A 15,944-nucleotide genomic window follows, 5' to 3' on the forward strand; every position below is an offset into this window, starting at 1 on the left:
CGACCATTGTTAGTTTTCTGACGCGGCCAATTTCTGTTTTATAAATTGCCCCCTAAAAAGGTCAAACAAAGGACTAGAAAATTAGAAAAAACTAAATTTTAGTTGCCAATTTGCAAAAAAACAATTGGCCACATCAGCAAACTGGCGGTCGCTGTGACGGAGTGACGAAAACACTCTCGCGGGGCAATTTCGTGATCCAAGATTCACGATTTGCAAGTTCGTAACCAAAACGCACATCCGGGGAAACTTCATAGATTAAATTGGGGTTTTTCTCTTCTTTTAAAATAACAAGAAGATACAAGTAGACAATCAGATCTTGGTTCAACAATTATTGTGCAACCATAAAATATAGAAGAAATGACTATTGAAAAGAGAACTTGTCATAATAAGCACACATATACAGTGAGGAATAGCAGGTTGTAGTATTTTTTTTAAACATAAGGCACCAAGTGCCCAGCTTTAAATTAATAAAGCACAAACGGCTGATGATACAAGAATGCTGAGAACAGCTTACAACATCCAAAAATGCAGCAAACACAAAAACAAGAAACCCGGCTGAAGTCCTTGATGTCCTCAATAGCGAGAATGAAGCACCCGTGAGCGACGGAGGTGAAGCGAGGTAGAAGCATCGAAAGCGAAGCAGCGGAGACCCGCCTGCCCCCTGATCTATCTGACGCATGGCAGTACTCCTCCATTGCCGGAGAGGGTCCCTACCCCCTCGTCCTGGCTCGAAAGGACGCCGAACCGCCGGCAATGGAAACGCTCCCCTTGAGCAGAGCACATAGCAGGAACCAAGCCTAAACCTAGGGCAAGAACAGAGCCCCAATACTCGCCGCCCGAGCTCACCTTGCGAAGCCATGTCGCCCGCCAAGGGTTCCCCCACGTAGAGCCGAAGCCGTGGACTTGGTCGTTGATGTAGAAGAACAGTGTCGCGGAGCAACACCGCCACCACCCAACTGCACGAAGGCAGCATCCGCACACTCCAAAAGGTCCCAACAACAGCGCCTCCAAGGAGGACACGACGCCCGTGGAGCCGCCGCCGCCCAACAAAGTTAGGGTTTTCACCCCGGGAGCGCAACAGAGGTGGGGTGAAGGGAAGGGAGTACCTCGACGTCGCCACCAAGGAGGAAAACGGCGCCACTCGGGCGTCGCCACCGTCGCAGCCGAGACCGGCAAAGGGATTTCTCCCGGACTCCACTTCCAGCCATCAGCACCACCTCCAGCCATGAAACCGGCAACACAAGGCCCACGAGTTCCAGATCCAGCATGGTGGGAAGCGCCTAAGTCCAGTTGAGGGGATACTTCAGATCTGGCGCCGCCAGCCACCGGAGCAGCCCCGCGCCACGACCGCCGTCCGCCGGAACCTCGCCGCCCACGCGGCCGAGATGCCGGACCGCATCCGCGCCCACCGCTCGTCGTCGAAGCCGGTGGCGGCTCACCGAGCAAGGCCGCCGCCTCGCAATCCCGAGCCCCCACCGAGGGAGCCGCTGGACCAGCTCTTCCGCGCCATCCGCCGAGCCAGAGGCCGGCCGTTGGAGAGGAGAGCCCGTCGCGCCGCCTCCAAGGTCATGGCGAGCCCACCGCGGAGATCCTCCACCTAGCCACCGCGGGGGGAGCCGAGAGCTCAGATCCCCACCCCCCCCCCCCCCCCATTCACCGGCGTTGCGGGCTTAGCCCGGCAGCGCCTCTGGGAGCGGCGGAGACGGGAGAGAGGAGGGGAGTGGGGCGGCGGCGGCGCGCTTTAGGGTTTCACCTCCCCGGTCGCCAGGAGGGGGCGACGCGAGGAGGAGATCCTGAAGAGTTTTCCAGGTTGTAGTATTCATATGCAACACAAATAGTACAAGCTATATTCTGAAGAAAAAATGCAGAGGCTGGAGGTGTTATTGGTCTTTTTTTATGTGTATAAATGCTTTGTTGCATGACTGCCTAAATGAAATGCAAAGGCTGGAAGTGATGGACTTCAAAACCAGACACCATGCCTTGTTTTTATTTTTAACGGGAGTTGTACTTAGCATAGCTATGAGATTACATGCTAGCTGCACACTGCCTAAGGTTTACTATTTAGGCAAACAAGATGACCATTAGACTACACTATGTTAGCAAGAGGGTCCTTTAAAAGGACCACAATTACCAATCACCTGAATTTCAGCATTTTCAACTGAGCATTAAGGTACCAGTGAAACACAATATTCATAGTTGTATCAGTGAAACACAATATTTAGTAGGAGTAATGTTATATCAATCGACAAGCATAGAAACAACCAAAACAAGGTACATCTCCTCATCTGCAGTGCATAAATCATTTTTTAGCACTAGAACAATATCAAAGGGAACTGATCACACAAAGAGATAAATCCTCAATTCCTTATTCAAATATATCTCCAATACTACAACAGAACCATATGGAACTTCAGATTATTGTACCACAATCAAATGATAATATGCATGTCTTCTTCCTATTTACTTCTACGGTCATGATTAAGTATTATTGTATGGATACCTTTGTGCAAAGTGCAAAAAAATGAAGTATGGGGCTTGACCTTGGATTGGTGATTGTTTGGGTGAAATCAAAGAGGTCATGTGGTACACTACATCCATCGGGTCAGGCCCCAACAATAAAGCCATAATTAAATACCTTTAACCAAATTTTCATCTTATTTCCTAGAATGTACACTAAACTTCGTAACTACATGCACAGAAGTACACAATAGCTCTAACCTGAATCTATAACACATTGTCTGACGGATGTGCTGCGACGAGGAGATGTCCAGGCCCTGCAAATGTCAACAACACCACCGACAGTTCATTGAGTTTAAATGGAAATATAGCAGCAGCAAAGCTTCTACAGAGATATAATTCTTCTGTGCCTCAAATGGTTGATTTAAACAAGCTTTCTCGTGATCCAGCTAAAAGAAAGAGAATGCAGATTATCACCCCAATGACGGGTTTGATTCTCTAATGAAGAAGGTACATTCTTTTTGTGAGAAGTATGACATTTCAGTAGTGAACATGGAAGATGTTTATGTGAACCAAAAGAAGCCACGATAGAAGACCGGGATTAAGAACGAGCATCACTATTGTGTAGATTGTTTCTTACTATTTTGGATTTATTACAACAAGAGTTCAATGGCCGATTCAATGAGGTAAATTCAGAGTTGCCGCTATTTATGTCTCCTTTGAGCCCAAGTGATTTATTTTGTCGTTTTTACAAGGATAAATTGGTGTATTTAACTAAGTTTTATCCTGATGAATTTAATCACAAAGATATGGTAACCCTTGAGCATGAACTTGTCTTATACATCGATAATTTACTCCATGATGCAAGGTTTTCTAGCTTGGATAGTATAACCGATGTAGCTAAACTGATGTTCGATACAAGGAAGCATCTCTCCTATTCTTTTGTATGTTTACCACTTCCATTAGATTTTATTTGGCTAATCATGTGTTTTCGCTTGACATGTAATAACAATTATATGGAAGATTATGAAGTGCATTGGCATATCTGAAACTTTTTTTGTCTATAAATATTTTTCACATTAGTGATGAACTTTTGAGAAACAAAGTTGTTGTCATATTATGTGTCGTGCTACTATTGGATATTTGAAGGAAGTATTTATGAGAAAATACTATATGTCTTCTACATATTAGATAACACATTAATCGATTATACAAGATGATACGTTCATGGTTTCCTATACATATGGTGCCCGGTTACTTTTTGTCCTAGGTCCGCCACTGGTCCACACCCGTGGTTTTTCCCTCCTCACATTAAGGTAGTTTTCCACGTAAATCCTTGTGTTACTTGTGCGAGTGCTTTAGTTCCGTTGCATATCTATTAGTCAAAGCTATCCTCGAAGTTTACATTCACACAGGCTTACTGGGGTTGTGAGGTTGCCTATCATCTTCTCCGTGTGCCCCAACACGACGTAGCTAGGTGGTAGCTAGGTGGAAGATATGGTAAAGATGTACCAAAACAACAATATAATAAGGGTAAAACTTTGAAGTTGGTGCATTGATTTACAAAGACCCAAGATTTCTCAAAATGTAAAATCTTTGGAATAGTAGCGAGCATGAAGAGGTGGCGTCCAAGGGCGGTGATCGAAGCAACAAGGGTGATGATTTTTATGATTTATAAGGCAAACAAGAATAGGAACCCAACGCGGCCACACAACGCCCTACCTGGGAAAAAAATAAAGTAACGCCTACAAGGACATAGACATAATCTTGCATGTTTTTTGCGAATAGAACCCTGACATTAAGAGAAACATCAAACAATACAAAGCACCTCAACAAAAATGAAAATTACAACGAAATTTTTGAGATGTCGTTTGTCTTCAACGTCTAGACCGTGTAGACGGTGTGCTGCCGCTACCACTCCTCCCTGAGACGGCCTGACGTTGTTGGTTGCGAATGGGAAGTCACTGAACGGGTCAAGAAGACCACATCATTCCTGGATACGAAGAACAAGGACTAACCGCTGATGACGCTCCATGAAGATCCGAAGATCCCCCCCAGCCAGAAGAAATCCTCGAGGACAACACCACTCCCACAAGCTTCTCGACGTCGGCGTTGACATGGGGCTGAAGGCGGGGAGAATTTATTGGAGAAGACGCCGCCACCACCACCTGAGGGTTGTCTCGTCAAACTAAAAACGTAAAACCTAGGGGAACGGAGCCCTCCTGTCGACGGGCCCCGAGATCCATCCCGCCTCCATGGCGCGAAGGCCGCGGGCAGACCGGCGGTACCGACAAGAGGTGGCTAGGAGCCCTAGTCACCTTGAGATCGCCTCTCGTGGGGGCGTACGTACATGTTCACGTCTACAATAGAAAATGTTGGCTAATTCATAATCTTGCATGTTGCATGTATCGATTGCCAAGTGCCTCAATCTGATACCAATTGAAAGGACAAAGATATCGCCTAGATGGACTTAACAAATGAGGAATAAAACTAATATTTACTTTATCAAGACCAAAACCTATATATTATGGTTCTCCTATGTGCACCAACAACTCATGCTAAGCAAGATAAGCAACTATGAGATATCAAGATATATATAACTTCAAGCACGAAGGCTATCACAAAGTAAAGTGCATAAGAAAAGAGCTCAGTTATAGAGATAACCGAGACATGCAGGAGCCGATGATTTATCCCGAAGTTCACACTCTTGCGAGTGCTAATATCCATTGGAGAGCAGCGGTGGCTTAGTGCTCCCGAACGCCACAAGAGTCCTCACCTTGAGGTGTGGTTGCTCGATGCAGACCAACGCCACAAAGGCCTCACTCCAAGATGCGGTAGTCACACCACACACCGAGCGCCGCAAAGGCCTCACCTTATTCTCCGGTTACCTTCGCCACGAAGGCCTAGGTCACGGTTCCACTAAGGGATTTCCTTCGAGGTGAAATTTGGGCCAAATATCCGGGGGGGGGGGGGGTACTGTAAGCCCGCCCGCTAAGTCCTTAACTGGCCCCAGATTATCCCCCTCCCCCGCCCCCAAGAAAAACTAGCAAAGATAGTAAAACAAGAACGAACAAAACTTGAGCATCAAGACTCCGATTGAGACAAAACCATTTTTGTTGGAAAAAGGACGACAAGATCTACCCCCACGAAAATATCGAAACAAGTGGGGGATGATTTTCTATGAATTTTAGAGTGAAACCTCTCAATACGAGGAACCGGGAAAAACTCCAATATCCAAAACGCAACAAGTAAATCATGCGAAATCTGTTTTCGATGATCTAGGGCTTGACATGGAAATAACTACAAGCTCTAAAACATCACATGGGTAAGATCCAAATAACTGTTGGAGATATGCCCAAGAGGCAATAATAAAATGGTTATTATTATATATTTGTGCTGATGATAAATGTTTGCATCCCATGCTATAATTGTATTAACCAAAACATTGATACATGTGTGTTATGTAAACAAAAGGAGCCCCTAGTAAGCCTCTTGTATAACTAGCTTGTTGATTAATAGATGATCATAGTTTCGTGATCATGAACATTGGATGTTGTTAATAACAAGGTCATGTCATTGGGTGAATGATATAATATACACACACCCAAATGAGCGTAGGATAAGATCAAGTCATTAAGTTCATCTTGCTATAAGATTTCGATACATAGTTACCTAGTCCTTCGACCATGAGATCATGTAAATCACTTACACCGAAAGGATGCTTTGATTACATCAAACGCCATTGCGTAAATGGGTGGTTATAAAGATGGGATTGAGTATTCGAAAAGTGTGAGTTGAGGCATATGGATCAAGAGTGGGATTTGTCCATCCCGATGACGGATAGATATACTCTGGGCCCTCTCGGTGGAATGTCGTCTAATTAGCTTGCAAGCATGTGACACGGTCACAAGAGATGACATACCACGGTACGAGTAGAGAGTACTTGTGGGTAACACACCTGGACAAGATTCTAAAGAAGTTTAGAATGGATGAAAGCAATAAAGGGTTCTTGCCTATGTTGCCAGGTAAGGTCTTGAGTAAAACTCAAGGTCCGGCTATGGCAGAAGAAAGAGAGAGGATGAGCAAGATCCCCTATGCCTCGGCAGTAGGCTCTATCATGTATGCCAAGCTGTGTACTAGATCGGATATCGCACTTGATATTAGTTTGACCAACAGATATCAGAGTGATCCAGGAGTGGAACACTGGACAACGGTCAAGAATATCCTGAAGTACTTGAAAAGTACTAAGGATATGTTTCTTTGTTATGGAGGTGACCAAGAGCTCGTTGTAACCAGTTACACCGATACTAGTTGGAACACTGATCCGGATGACTCTAAGTCTCAGTCTGGGTATGGGTTTATATTGAATGGTGCTGCAGTAAGCTGGATGAGTGCCAAGCAATGCACGGTGGCGAAATCTTCAACTGAATCTGAATACATAGCTGCTTCAGAGGCTTCATCGGAAGCAATATGGATGAAGAGGTTCATTACTGAGCTTGGTGTGGTTCCTAGTGCATTGGACCCTAGTCATTTATTGTGACAACATGGGTGCCATTGCCAATGCACAAGAGTCGGGGTCACACAAGAAGCCGAAGCATATCAAGCTACGTTTTCATGTGATTCACGAGTATGCATGTCGAAGATGGTGACGTAAAGATTTTCAAAGTACACACATATCTGAATGTGGTAGATCCGTTGACTAAAGCTCTCCCTAGGGAAAAGCATGACCTACACCAGAATGCCATGGGTGTTAGGTACCTTACCATGTAATCTAGATTATTGACTCTAGTGCAAGTGGGAGACTGTTGGAGATATGCCCAAGAGGCAATAATAAAATGGTTATTATTATATCTTTGTGTTTACGATAAATGTTTGCATCCCATGCTATAATTGTATTAACCGAAACATTGATACATGTGTGTTATGTAAACAACAAGGAGTCCCTAGTAAGCCTCTTGTATAACTAGCTTGTTGATTAATAGATGATCATGGTTTCGTGATCATGAACATTGGATGTTGTTAAGAATAAGTTTTTTTTTTCATTTGGTGAATGATATAATGGACACACACCCAAATGAGTGTAGCATAAGATCAAGTCATTAAGTTCATCTTGTTATAAGCTTTCGATACATAGTTACCTAGTCCTTCGACCATGAGATCATGTAAATCACTTACACTGAAAGGATGATTTGATTACATCAAACGCCATTTCGTAAATGGGTGGTTATAAAGATGGGATTGAGTATTCAGAAAGTGTGAGTTGAGGCATATGGATCAAGAGTGGGATTTGTCCATCCCGATGACGGATAGATATACTCTGGGCACTCTTGGTGGAATGTCGTCTAATTAGCTTGCAAGCATGTGACACGGTCACAAGAGATGACATACCACGGTACGAGTAAAGAGTACTTGTCGGTAACGAGGTTGAACTAGGTATGGAGATACCGATGATCGAACCTCAGACAAGTAAAGTATCGCGTGACAAAGGGAATCGGTATCGTATGTTAATGGTTCAATCGATCACTAAGTTATCGCTTAATGTGTGGGATCCATTATGGATCTCCAGGTCCCGCTATTGGTTATTGGTCGGAGATGAGTCTCGATCATGTCCGCATAGTTCACGAACCGTAGGGTGACGCGCTTAAGGTTCGATGTCGTGTAAGTAGATTTGGAATATGAGATGGAGACCAAAGTTTGTTCGGAGTATCGAATGGGATCCAGGACATCACGAGGAGGTTCGGAATGGTCTGGAGAATAAGATTCATATAAGGGAAGTTGATTTCTAGGTTTCGGAAAAGTTCGGGATTTTTCCGGTGGAAGACCGGGAAGGTTCTAGAAAGTTCCGGGGGTCCACCATGGGGCCCACGACCCTAGGAGGGCCAGCATGGGCCGAGGGGGTGCTGCCTTGCCCTAATGGGCCAGGCGCACCAAGCCCTCAAGGCCCAGGCCGGCCCCCTTAGGGTTTCCCCAAAACCCTAGGGGGGATCAACTTTGGGGGGAAGAATTCCCCTCCCCCCTCTTGGCCGCCGGCCCTAGATGGGATGGGGGCGCAGGGGGGCCACCCCAACCGACCTCCGCCCTATATATAGAGGGGAGGGGCAGGGGGCGGAGCCACCCCTTCACACTAAAGTCTGTCGCCCCCTCTCTCCTCCACCGCTAGTCTGCTCCGGCTTGGCGAAGCCCTGCAGCTTTTCTCCTCTACCACCACCACCATGCCGTCGTGCTACTAGGATTCCGAGGGGATCTACCACACCTCCGCTGCCCGCTAGAATAGGGAGAGGATGGACTTCATCGACACTGTCACAACCACCACCACGCCGTCGTGTTGCCAGATTGCAGCACCGAACGATCGACTTCATCAACAACGAGATCTGATCTCGTAAGGCTTTGGATCTCCGAGGGTTAGTCTCTCATACATCTCGTTGTGTTGATCTTCATAGATTAGATCTTTCTTATTCCTAGATTGGATCTTGGTTTTTGTTCATGTTCACAGTAGACAATTTTTGTTTTCCATGCATCGAACCCATCAGTGGTATCAGAGCCGTGTCTATGCATAGATCTGCTGCACGAGTAGAACACAATAGATTTGTGGGCGTTGATGCTTTTGTTGTTTTTAGTTAGTGTACTTTTCATCTTGCGGGATGGTGGGATGAAGTGGCCCGGGCTAACTTTACATGACCGTGTCTCATGAGACTTGCTCCACGCTTGACATGCAACCTGTATTGCATAAGTGGCTTTGTGGGTGTATGTCTCTCTCGCCATAGTTAAGATTCAATCTACTCTTTCTATTGACAACACTAGTATCACCGTTGTGGTTCATGTTTGTAGGTAGATTGGATCTTACTCGAAAACCCTAAACCACGTAAAATATGCAAACCAAATTAGAGGCGTCTAACTTGTTTTTGCAGGGTTTGGTGATGTGATATGGCCATGATGTGACGATGATTATATTTGATGTATGAGATGTTCATTATTGTATTATGGCAACCGATAGGAGCCTAATGGTTGTCTTTAAATTTGTTAAGACATGCGTGTCTATTCATCATGTAATAGCTTTATTTCAAGTAGTTGTTATAGTAGCTATAAGTGATGGACAACCATGAAGCGGCGCCACTGACCTTGACGCCATGATGGTGATAATAGAGATCATGTCCGAGCTTTGGAGATGGAGATCAAAAGCACAAGAAGCAAGGCCATATCATATCACACATTATGAATTGCATATGATGTTAATCCTTTATGCATCTTATTTTGCTTAGATCACGACGGTAGCATTATAAGATGATCCCTCTCACTAAATATCAAGATAATAAAGTGTTCATCCTTAGTATGCACCGTTGCTAAGACTTGTCGTTTCGAAGAATCACGTGATGATCAGATGTGATAGATTCTACATGTGCATACAACGGGTGCAAGCCAGATTTGCACACGTGGATACTAAGGTAGCCTTGACGAGCCTAGCATGTACATACATGGTCTCGGAACACGGGATACCGAAAGGTAGAGCATGAGTCATATGAATGATATGATGAACACTTTGAGTGTTTGCCTTTGAAACTACATCTTTTCTCGTGAAGATCGGACTTGGTGTAGTGGATTTTGTTCGTGTAATCACTAAGACAATGTGAGGGATGTTGTTTTGAGTGGGAGTTCACCTAGTTAATTTAAGAATTAAAATGAACTCAATTTATCATAAACTTAGTATAAACTCTTTGCAAATATGTTGTAGATCATGGCGGCCCCCACCATCAATTTTAATCAGTTCCTAGAAAAAGAAAAGCTTAAGAACAATGGAAGCAACTTCGCTCATTGATTCTGTTATGTGAGGATTGTCCTCACTGCCGGAAATGTGCAATATGTGCTTGATGTACCGCTAGGTTCCCCACCTGCAGAAACTACTCCCGATGAGGTGATTTTTTTTTACTAGACTCGGAAAATTCATTACTCCCAAGTTCATTGCGCCATCCTGTACGGCCTAGAGGCAGAGCTTCAAAAGAGGTTTGAAACCCACGACCCCTGTGAGATAGTCCGTGAGCTCAAAGCTATCTTTGAAACTCATGCGGCCGGGGAAAGCTATGAAGCCTCGAAACATTTCTTTGGCTGCATGATGAAAAGGGCAGCTCTGTTAGCGAGCATGTGCTCAAGATGTCTGGCACGTGAAGAACCTCAATGACTTGGGAATTGTGGTTCCTAACCAGTTGGGTATTCATCGTGTCCTCCAATCACTTTCACCTAGTTACAAGAACTTCGTTATGAACTACAACATGCAGAACTTGAACAAAGAGTTACCTGAACTCTTCTCCATGCTGAAATCTGCTGAGGTGGAGATACAGAAAGAGCACCAAGTGTTGATGGTCAACAAGACCACCAGTTTCAAGAAACAGGGCAAGCCTAACAACAAGGGAAACTTCAAGAAGGGTGGCAAGAAAGCTGTTGTGCCTCCTAAGAAGCCCAAGGCTGGCCCTAAGCCTGATACTGTGTGCTTTTACTGCAAGGAAGAAGGGCACTGGAAGCACAATTGCCCCAAGTACCTGGCTGATCTGAAGAGCGGCCACGTCAAGAAGAAAGGTATATTTGATATACATGTTATTTATGTCTATCGTACTGGTAATCGTAGTAGTGCCTGGATATTTGATACTGGTTTAGTTGCTCACATTTGTAACTCGAAACAGGAACTACTGAATAAACGGAGACTAGCAAGGGACGAGGTGACGATGCACGTTGGAAATGGATCCAAGATCGATGTGATCGCCGTCGGCACGCTCCCTCTACATCTACCTTCGGGATTAGTTTTAAATCTGAATAATTGTTATTTGGTGCTTGCGTTGAGCATGAACATTATATCTGGATCTTGTTTAATGCAAGTCGGTTATTCGTTTAAGTCAGAGAATAATGGTTGTTCTATTTATATGAATAATATCTTTTATGGTCATGCGCCTAAGATGAAAGATTTATACTTGTTAAATCTCGATAGTAGTGATACACATGTTCATAACATTGATGCTAAACGAATTAAATTGAATGATAATTCTACTTATATGTGGCACTGTCATCTTGGTCATATTGGAGTGAAGCGCATGAAGAAACTCCATTCCGATGGACTACTTGAATCACTTGACTTTGAGTCACTTGATAGATGCGAAGCATGTCTAATGGGAAAAATGACTAAGACTCCATTCTATGGTACAATGGAACGAGCTACAGACTTATTGGAAATCATACATACCGATGTGTGCGGACCAATGAGTGTAGCATCGGGCGGTGGTTATCATTATGTTCTAACCTTCACGGATGATCTGAGTAGATATGTTATGAAACATAAGTCTGAAACTTTCGAGAAGTTGAAGGAATTCCAATGTGAAGTAGAAAATCAACGAAATAAGAAGATTAAGTTTCTGCGTTCTGATCGCGGAGGTGAACATCTAAGTTATGAGTTTGGCATGCATTTAAATAAATGTGGAATACTTTCACAGTTGACACCGCCGGGAACACCACAACGCAATGGTGTGTCCGAACATCGTAATCGAACTCTCTTAGATATAGTTCGATCTATGATGTCTCTTACCAATTTGTCGTTATCGTTTTGGGGTTACGCATTAGAGACAACCGCATTCACTTTAAATAGGGCACCATTTAAATCCGTTGAAACGACACCGTATGAATTATGGTTTGGTAAGAAACCTAAGCTGTCGTTCCTTAAATTTTGGGGCTGCGAAGCTTATGTAAAGAAGTTACAACCTGACAAGCTAGAGCCCAAAGTGGAGAAATGCATCTTCATAGGATAACCTAAAGAAACAATTGGGTATACCTTCTATCACAAATCCGAAGGCAAAGTTTTTGTTTCTAAGAACGGATCCTTTCTTGAGAAGGAGTTTCTCACTAAAGAAGTGACTGCAAGAAAAGTAGAACTCGACGAGATTATTGAACGTTCTCTCGAAGATCAGAGTAGCGCAGCACCGGAAAATGTTTCTGTGCCGCCTGCACCGATAAGAGAGGAAGCAAATGATGATGATCATGAAACTTCGAACGAAGAAGCTACTGAACCTCGCAGATCGATGAGGGCTCGTACCACTCCTGATTGGTATGACCCCTGCCTAAATGTCATGATTGTGGATGATAATGATGAAGACCCTGCGACGTATGAGGAAGCAATGATGAGCCCAGACTCAAACAAATGGCAAGATGCCATGAAATTCGAAATGGGATCCATGTATGATAACCAAGTATGGACTTTGATAGACTTACCTGATAGCCGCAAGGCTGTCAAGAATAAATGGATCTTCAAAAGAAAAACATATGCTGATGGTAATATTACTGTCTATAAAGCTTGACTTGTCGCGAAAGGGTTCCGACAAATTCAAGGAGTTGACTACGATGAGACTTTCTCACCCGTAGCAGAGCTAAAGTTTGTGAGGATTTTGTTAGCAATAGCTGCATTTTTTGATTACGAGATTTGACAGATGGATTTCAAAATGGTGTTCCTTAATGGTGACATTGAGGAAGAGTTGTATATGGTACAACCCAAATGTTTTGTCAATCCTAAAAATGCTGACAAGGTATGCAAACTTCGGCGTTCCATTTATGGACTGAATCAAGCATCCCGGAGTTGGAACCGACGTTTTGATAAGGTGATCAAAGACTTTGGGTTTATACAGACTCATGGTGAGGCGTGTATTTACAAGAAAGTGAGTGGGAGTTCTGTAGCATTCCTGATATTATATGTAGATAACATATTGTTGATTGGGAATGATATATAACTTCTAAGCAGTATTAAAGGTTATTTGAATAAGTGTTTTTCAATGAAAGACCTTGGCAAAGCAACATATATTTTAGGCATCAATATTTATAGAGATAGATCAAGACGCCTAATAGCGCCTTCACAAAGTACATACCTGGACAAGATTCTAAAGAAGTTTAGAATGGATGAAAGCAAGAAAGGGTTCTTGCCTATGTTGCCAGGTAAGGTCTTGAGTAAAACTCAAGGTCCGGCTATGGCAGAAGAAAGAGAGAGGATGAGCAAGATCCCCTATGCCTCGGCAGTAGGCTCTATCATGTATGCCATGCTGTGTACTAGACCGGATATCACACAAGCTGTTAGTTTGACCAGCAGATATCAGAGTGATCCAGGAGTGGAACACTGGACAGCGGTCAAGAATATCTTGAAGTACTTGAAAAGTACTAAGGATATGTTTCTTTGTTATGGAGGTGACCAAGAGCTCGTTGTAACCAGTTTCACCGATGCTAGTTGGAACACTGATCCAGATGACTCTAAGTCTCAGTCTGGGTACGTGTTTATATTGAATGGTGCTGCAGTAAGCTGGATGAGTGCCAAGGAATGCACGGTGGCGAAATCTTCAACTGAATCTGAATACATAGCTGCTTCGGAGTCTTCATCGGAAGCAATATGGATGAAGAGGTTCATTACTGAGCTTGGTGTGGTTCCGAGTGCATTGGACCCTAGTCATTTATTGTGACAACATGGGTGCCATTGCCAATGCACAAGAGTCGGGGTCACACAAGAAGCTGAAGCATATCAAGCTACGTTTTCATGTGATTCGCGAGTATGCATGTCGAAGATGGTGATGTAAAGATTTTCAAAGTACACACATATCTGAATGTGGTAGATCCGTTGACTAAAGCTCTCCCTAGGGAAAAGCATGACCTACACCAGAATGCCATGGGTGTTAGGTACCTTACCATGTAATCTAGATTATTGACTCTAGTGCAAGTGGGAGACTGTTGGAGATATTGTAAGGATTCGTAGCATAGAAAACAAAAAATTTCCTACCGCGAGAACGCAATCCAAGTCAAGATGCAATCTAGAAGACGGTAGCAACGAGAGGATGAACGATACTAACCCTTGAAGAGTTCCAAAGCCTACGAGATTAGATCTCGTTGTTGCAGAAGATCATCACTTGCCGCTTTCAAAAGCGCGTAGAAGATCTTGAAGGTGCCACAATCGGGCAGCACCTCCGTACTCGGTCACACGTTCGGTGTTGATGACGACGTCCTTCTCCCCGTTCCAGCGGGCAGCGAAAGTAGTAGATCCTCCTCGGAATCCCGACAGCACGACGGCGTGGTTTCGGTGGTGGTGGAGATCTCCGGCAGGGCTTCACCTAAGCGCTACGGGAGGTGTATGGGGAGGGAGGTATGCTAGGGTTTGGGAGAGGGGACACTTTGGGTGGCCGGCTAGGGTTGCCCTTGGTGGTGCGGCCAACAACGTGGCTGCCCCCTCTCTCTCCCTCTCTTTATATAGGTGGATCCCCAAGGGTTTGGCTAAAGTCTTCGAATAAGACCCCAACTCCAAAACCTTCCATATGACCAAACCTAGGGGGAGTGGGACTCCCCCCTTTACTTTGGTGGGGTGGCCGGCCACCATGGGGAGGAGTCCACCTGGGAATCCTCCTCCCTTAGGCTGGCCGGCCAAGGTGGGTGGAGTCCCTCTGGGACTCCACCTTCCATGGTGATTTCTTCCGGACTCTTCTAGAACCTTCCAGAAAAATACCGGATCATTTCCAAACTTGGAAAGTGACTTCCTATATATGAATCTTATTCTCCAGACCATTCCGGAACTCCACGTGATGTCTTGGATCCCATCCGAGACTCCGAACAAAACTTCGAACTCCATTCCTTATTCCATATCTACTTAAACGACATCAAACCTTAAGTGTGTCACCCTACGGTTCGCGAACTATGCAGACATGGTTGAGACTTCTCTCCAACCAATAACCAATAGCGGGATCTGGAGATCCATAATGGCTCCCACATATTCAACAATAACTTAGTGATCGATTGAACCATTCACATACGATACCGATTCCCTTTGTCACGCGATATTTTACTTGTCCGAGATTTGATCATCGGTATCTCTATACCTTGTTCAACCTCGTTTCCTGACAAGTACTCTTTACTAAATCTGCGTGGTATGTGGTCTCTTATGAACCATTCATATGCTTGCAAGCTAATTAGACGACATTCCACCGAGAGGGCCCAGAGTATATCTATCCATCATCGGGATGGACAAATCCCACTGTTGATCCATATGCCTCAACTCATACTTTCCGGATACTTAATCCCACCTTTATAACCACCCATTTACGCAGTGGCGTTTGATGTAATCAAAGTACCTTCCGGTATAAGTGATTTACATGATCTCATGGTCGAAAGGACTAGGTAACTATGTATCGAAAGCTTATAGCAAATAACTTAATGACGTGATCTTATGCTACGCTTAATTGGGTGTGTCCATTATATCATTCACATAATGACATAACCTTGTTATTAATAACATCCAATGTTCATGATCATGAAACGATGATCATCTATTAATCAACAAGCTAGTTATACAAGAGGCTTACTAGGGACTCCTTGTTGTTCACATAACACACATGTATCAATGTTTCGGTTAATACAATTATAGCATGGTATGTAAACATTATCATAAACTCAAAGATATATAATAACCTTTTTACTATTGCCTCTTGGGC

This window comes from Lolium perenne, chromosome 2 (assembly GCF_019359855.2).
Source record: "Lolium perenne isolate Kyuss_39 chromosome 2, Kyuss_2.0, whole genome shotgun sequence".
Classification (NCBI taxonomy): domain Eukaryota; kingdom Viridiplantae; phylum Streptophyta; class Magnoliopsida; order Poales; family Poaceae; genus Lolium; species Lolium perenne.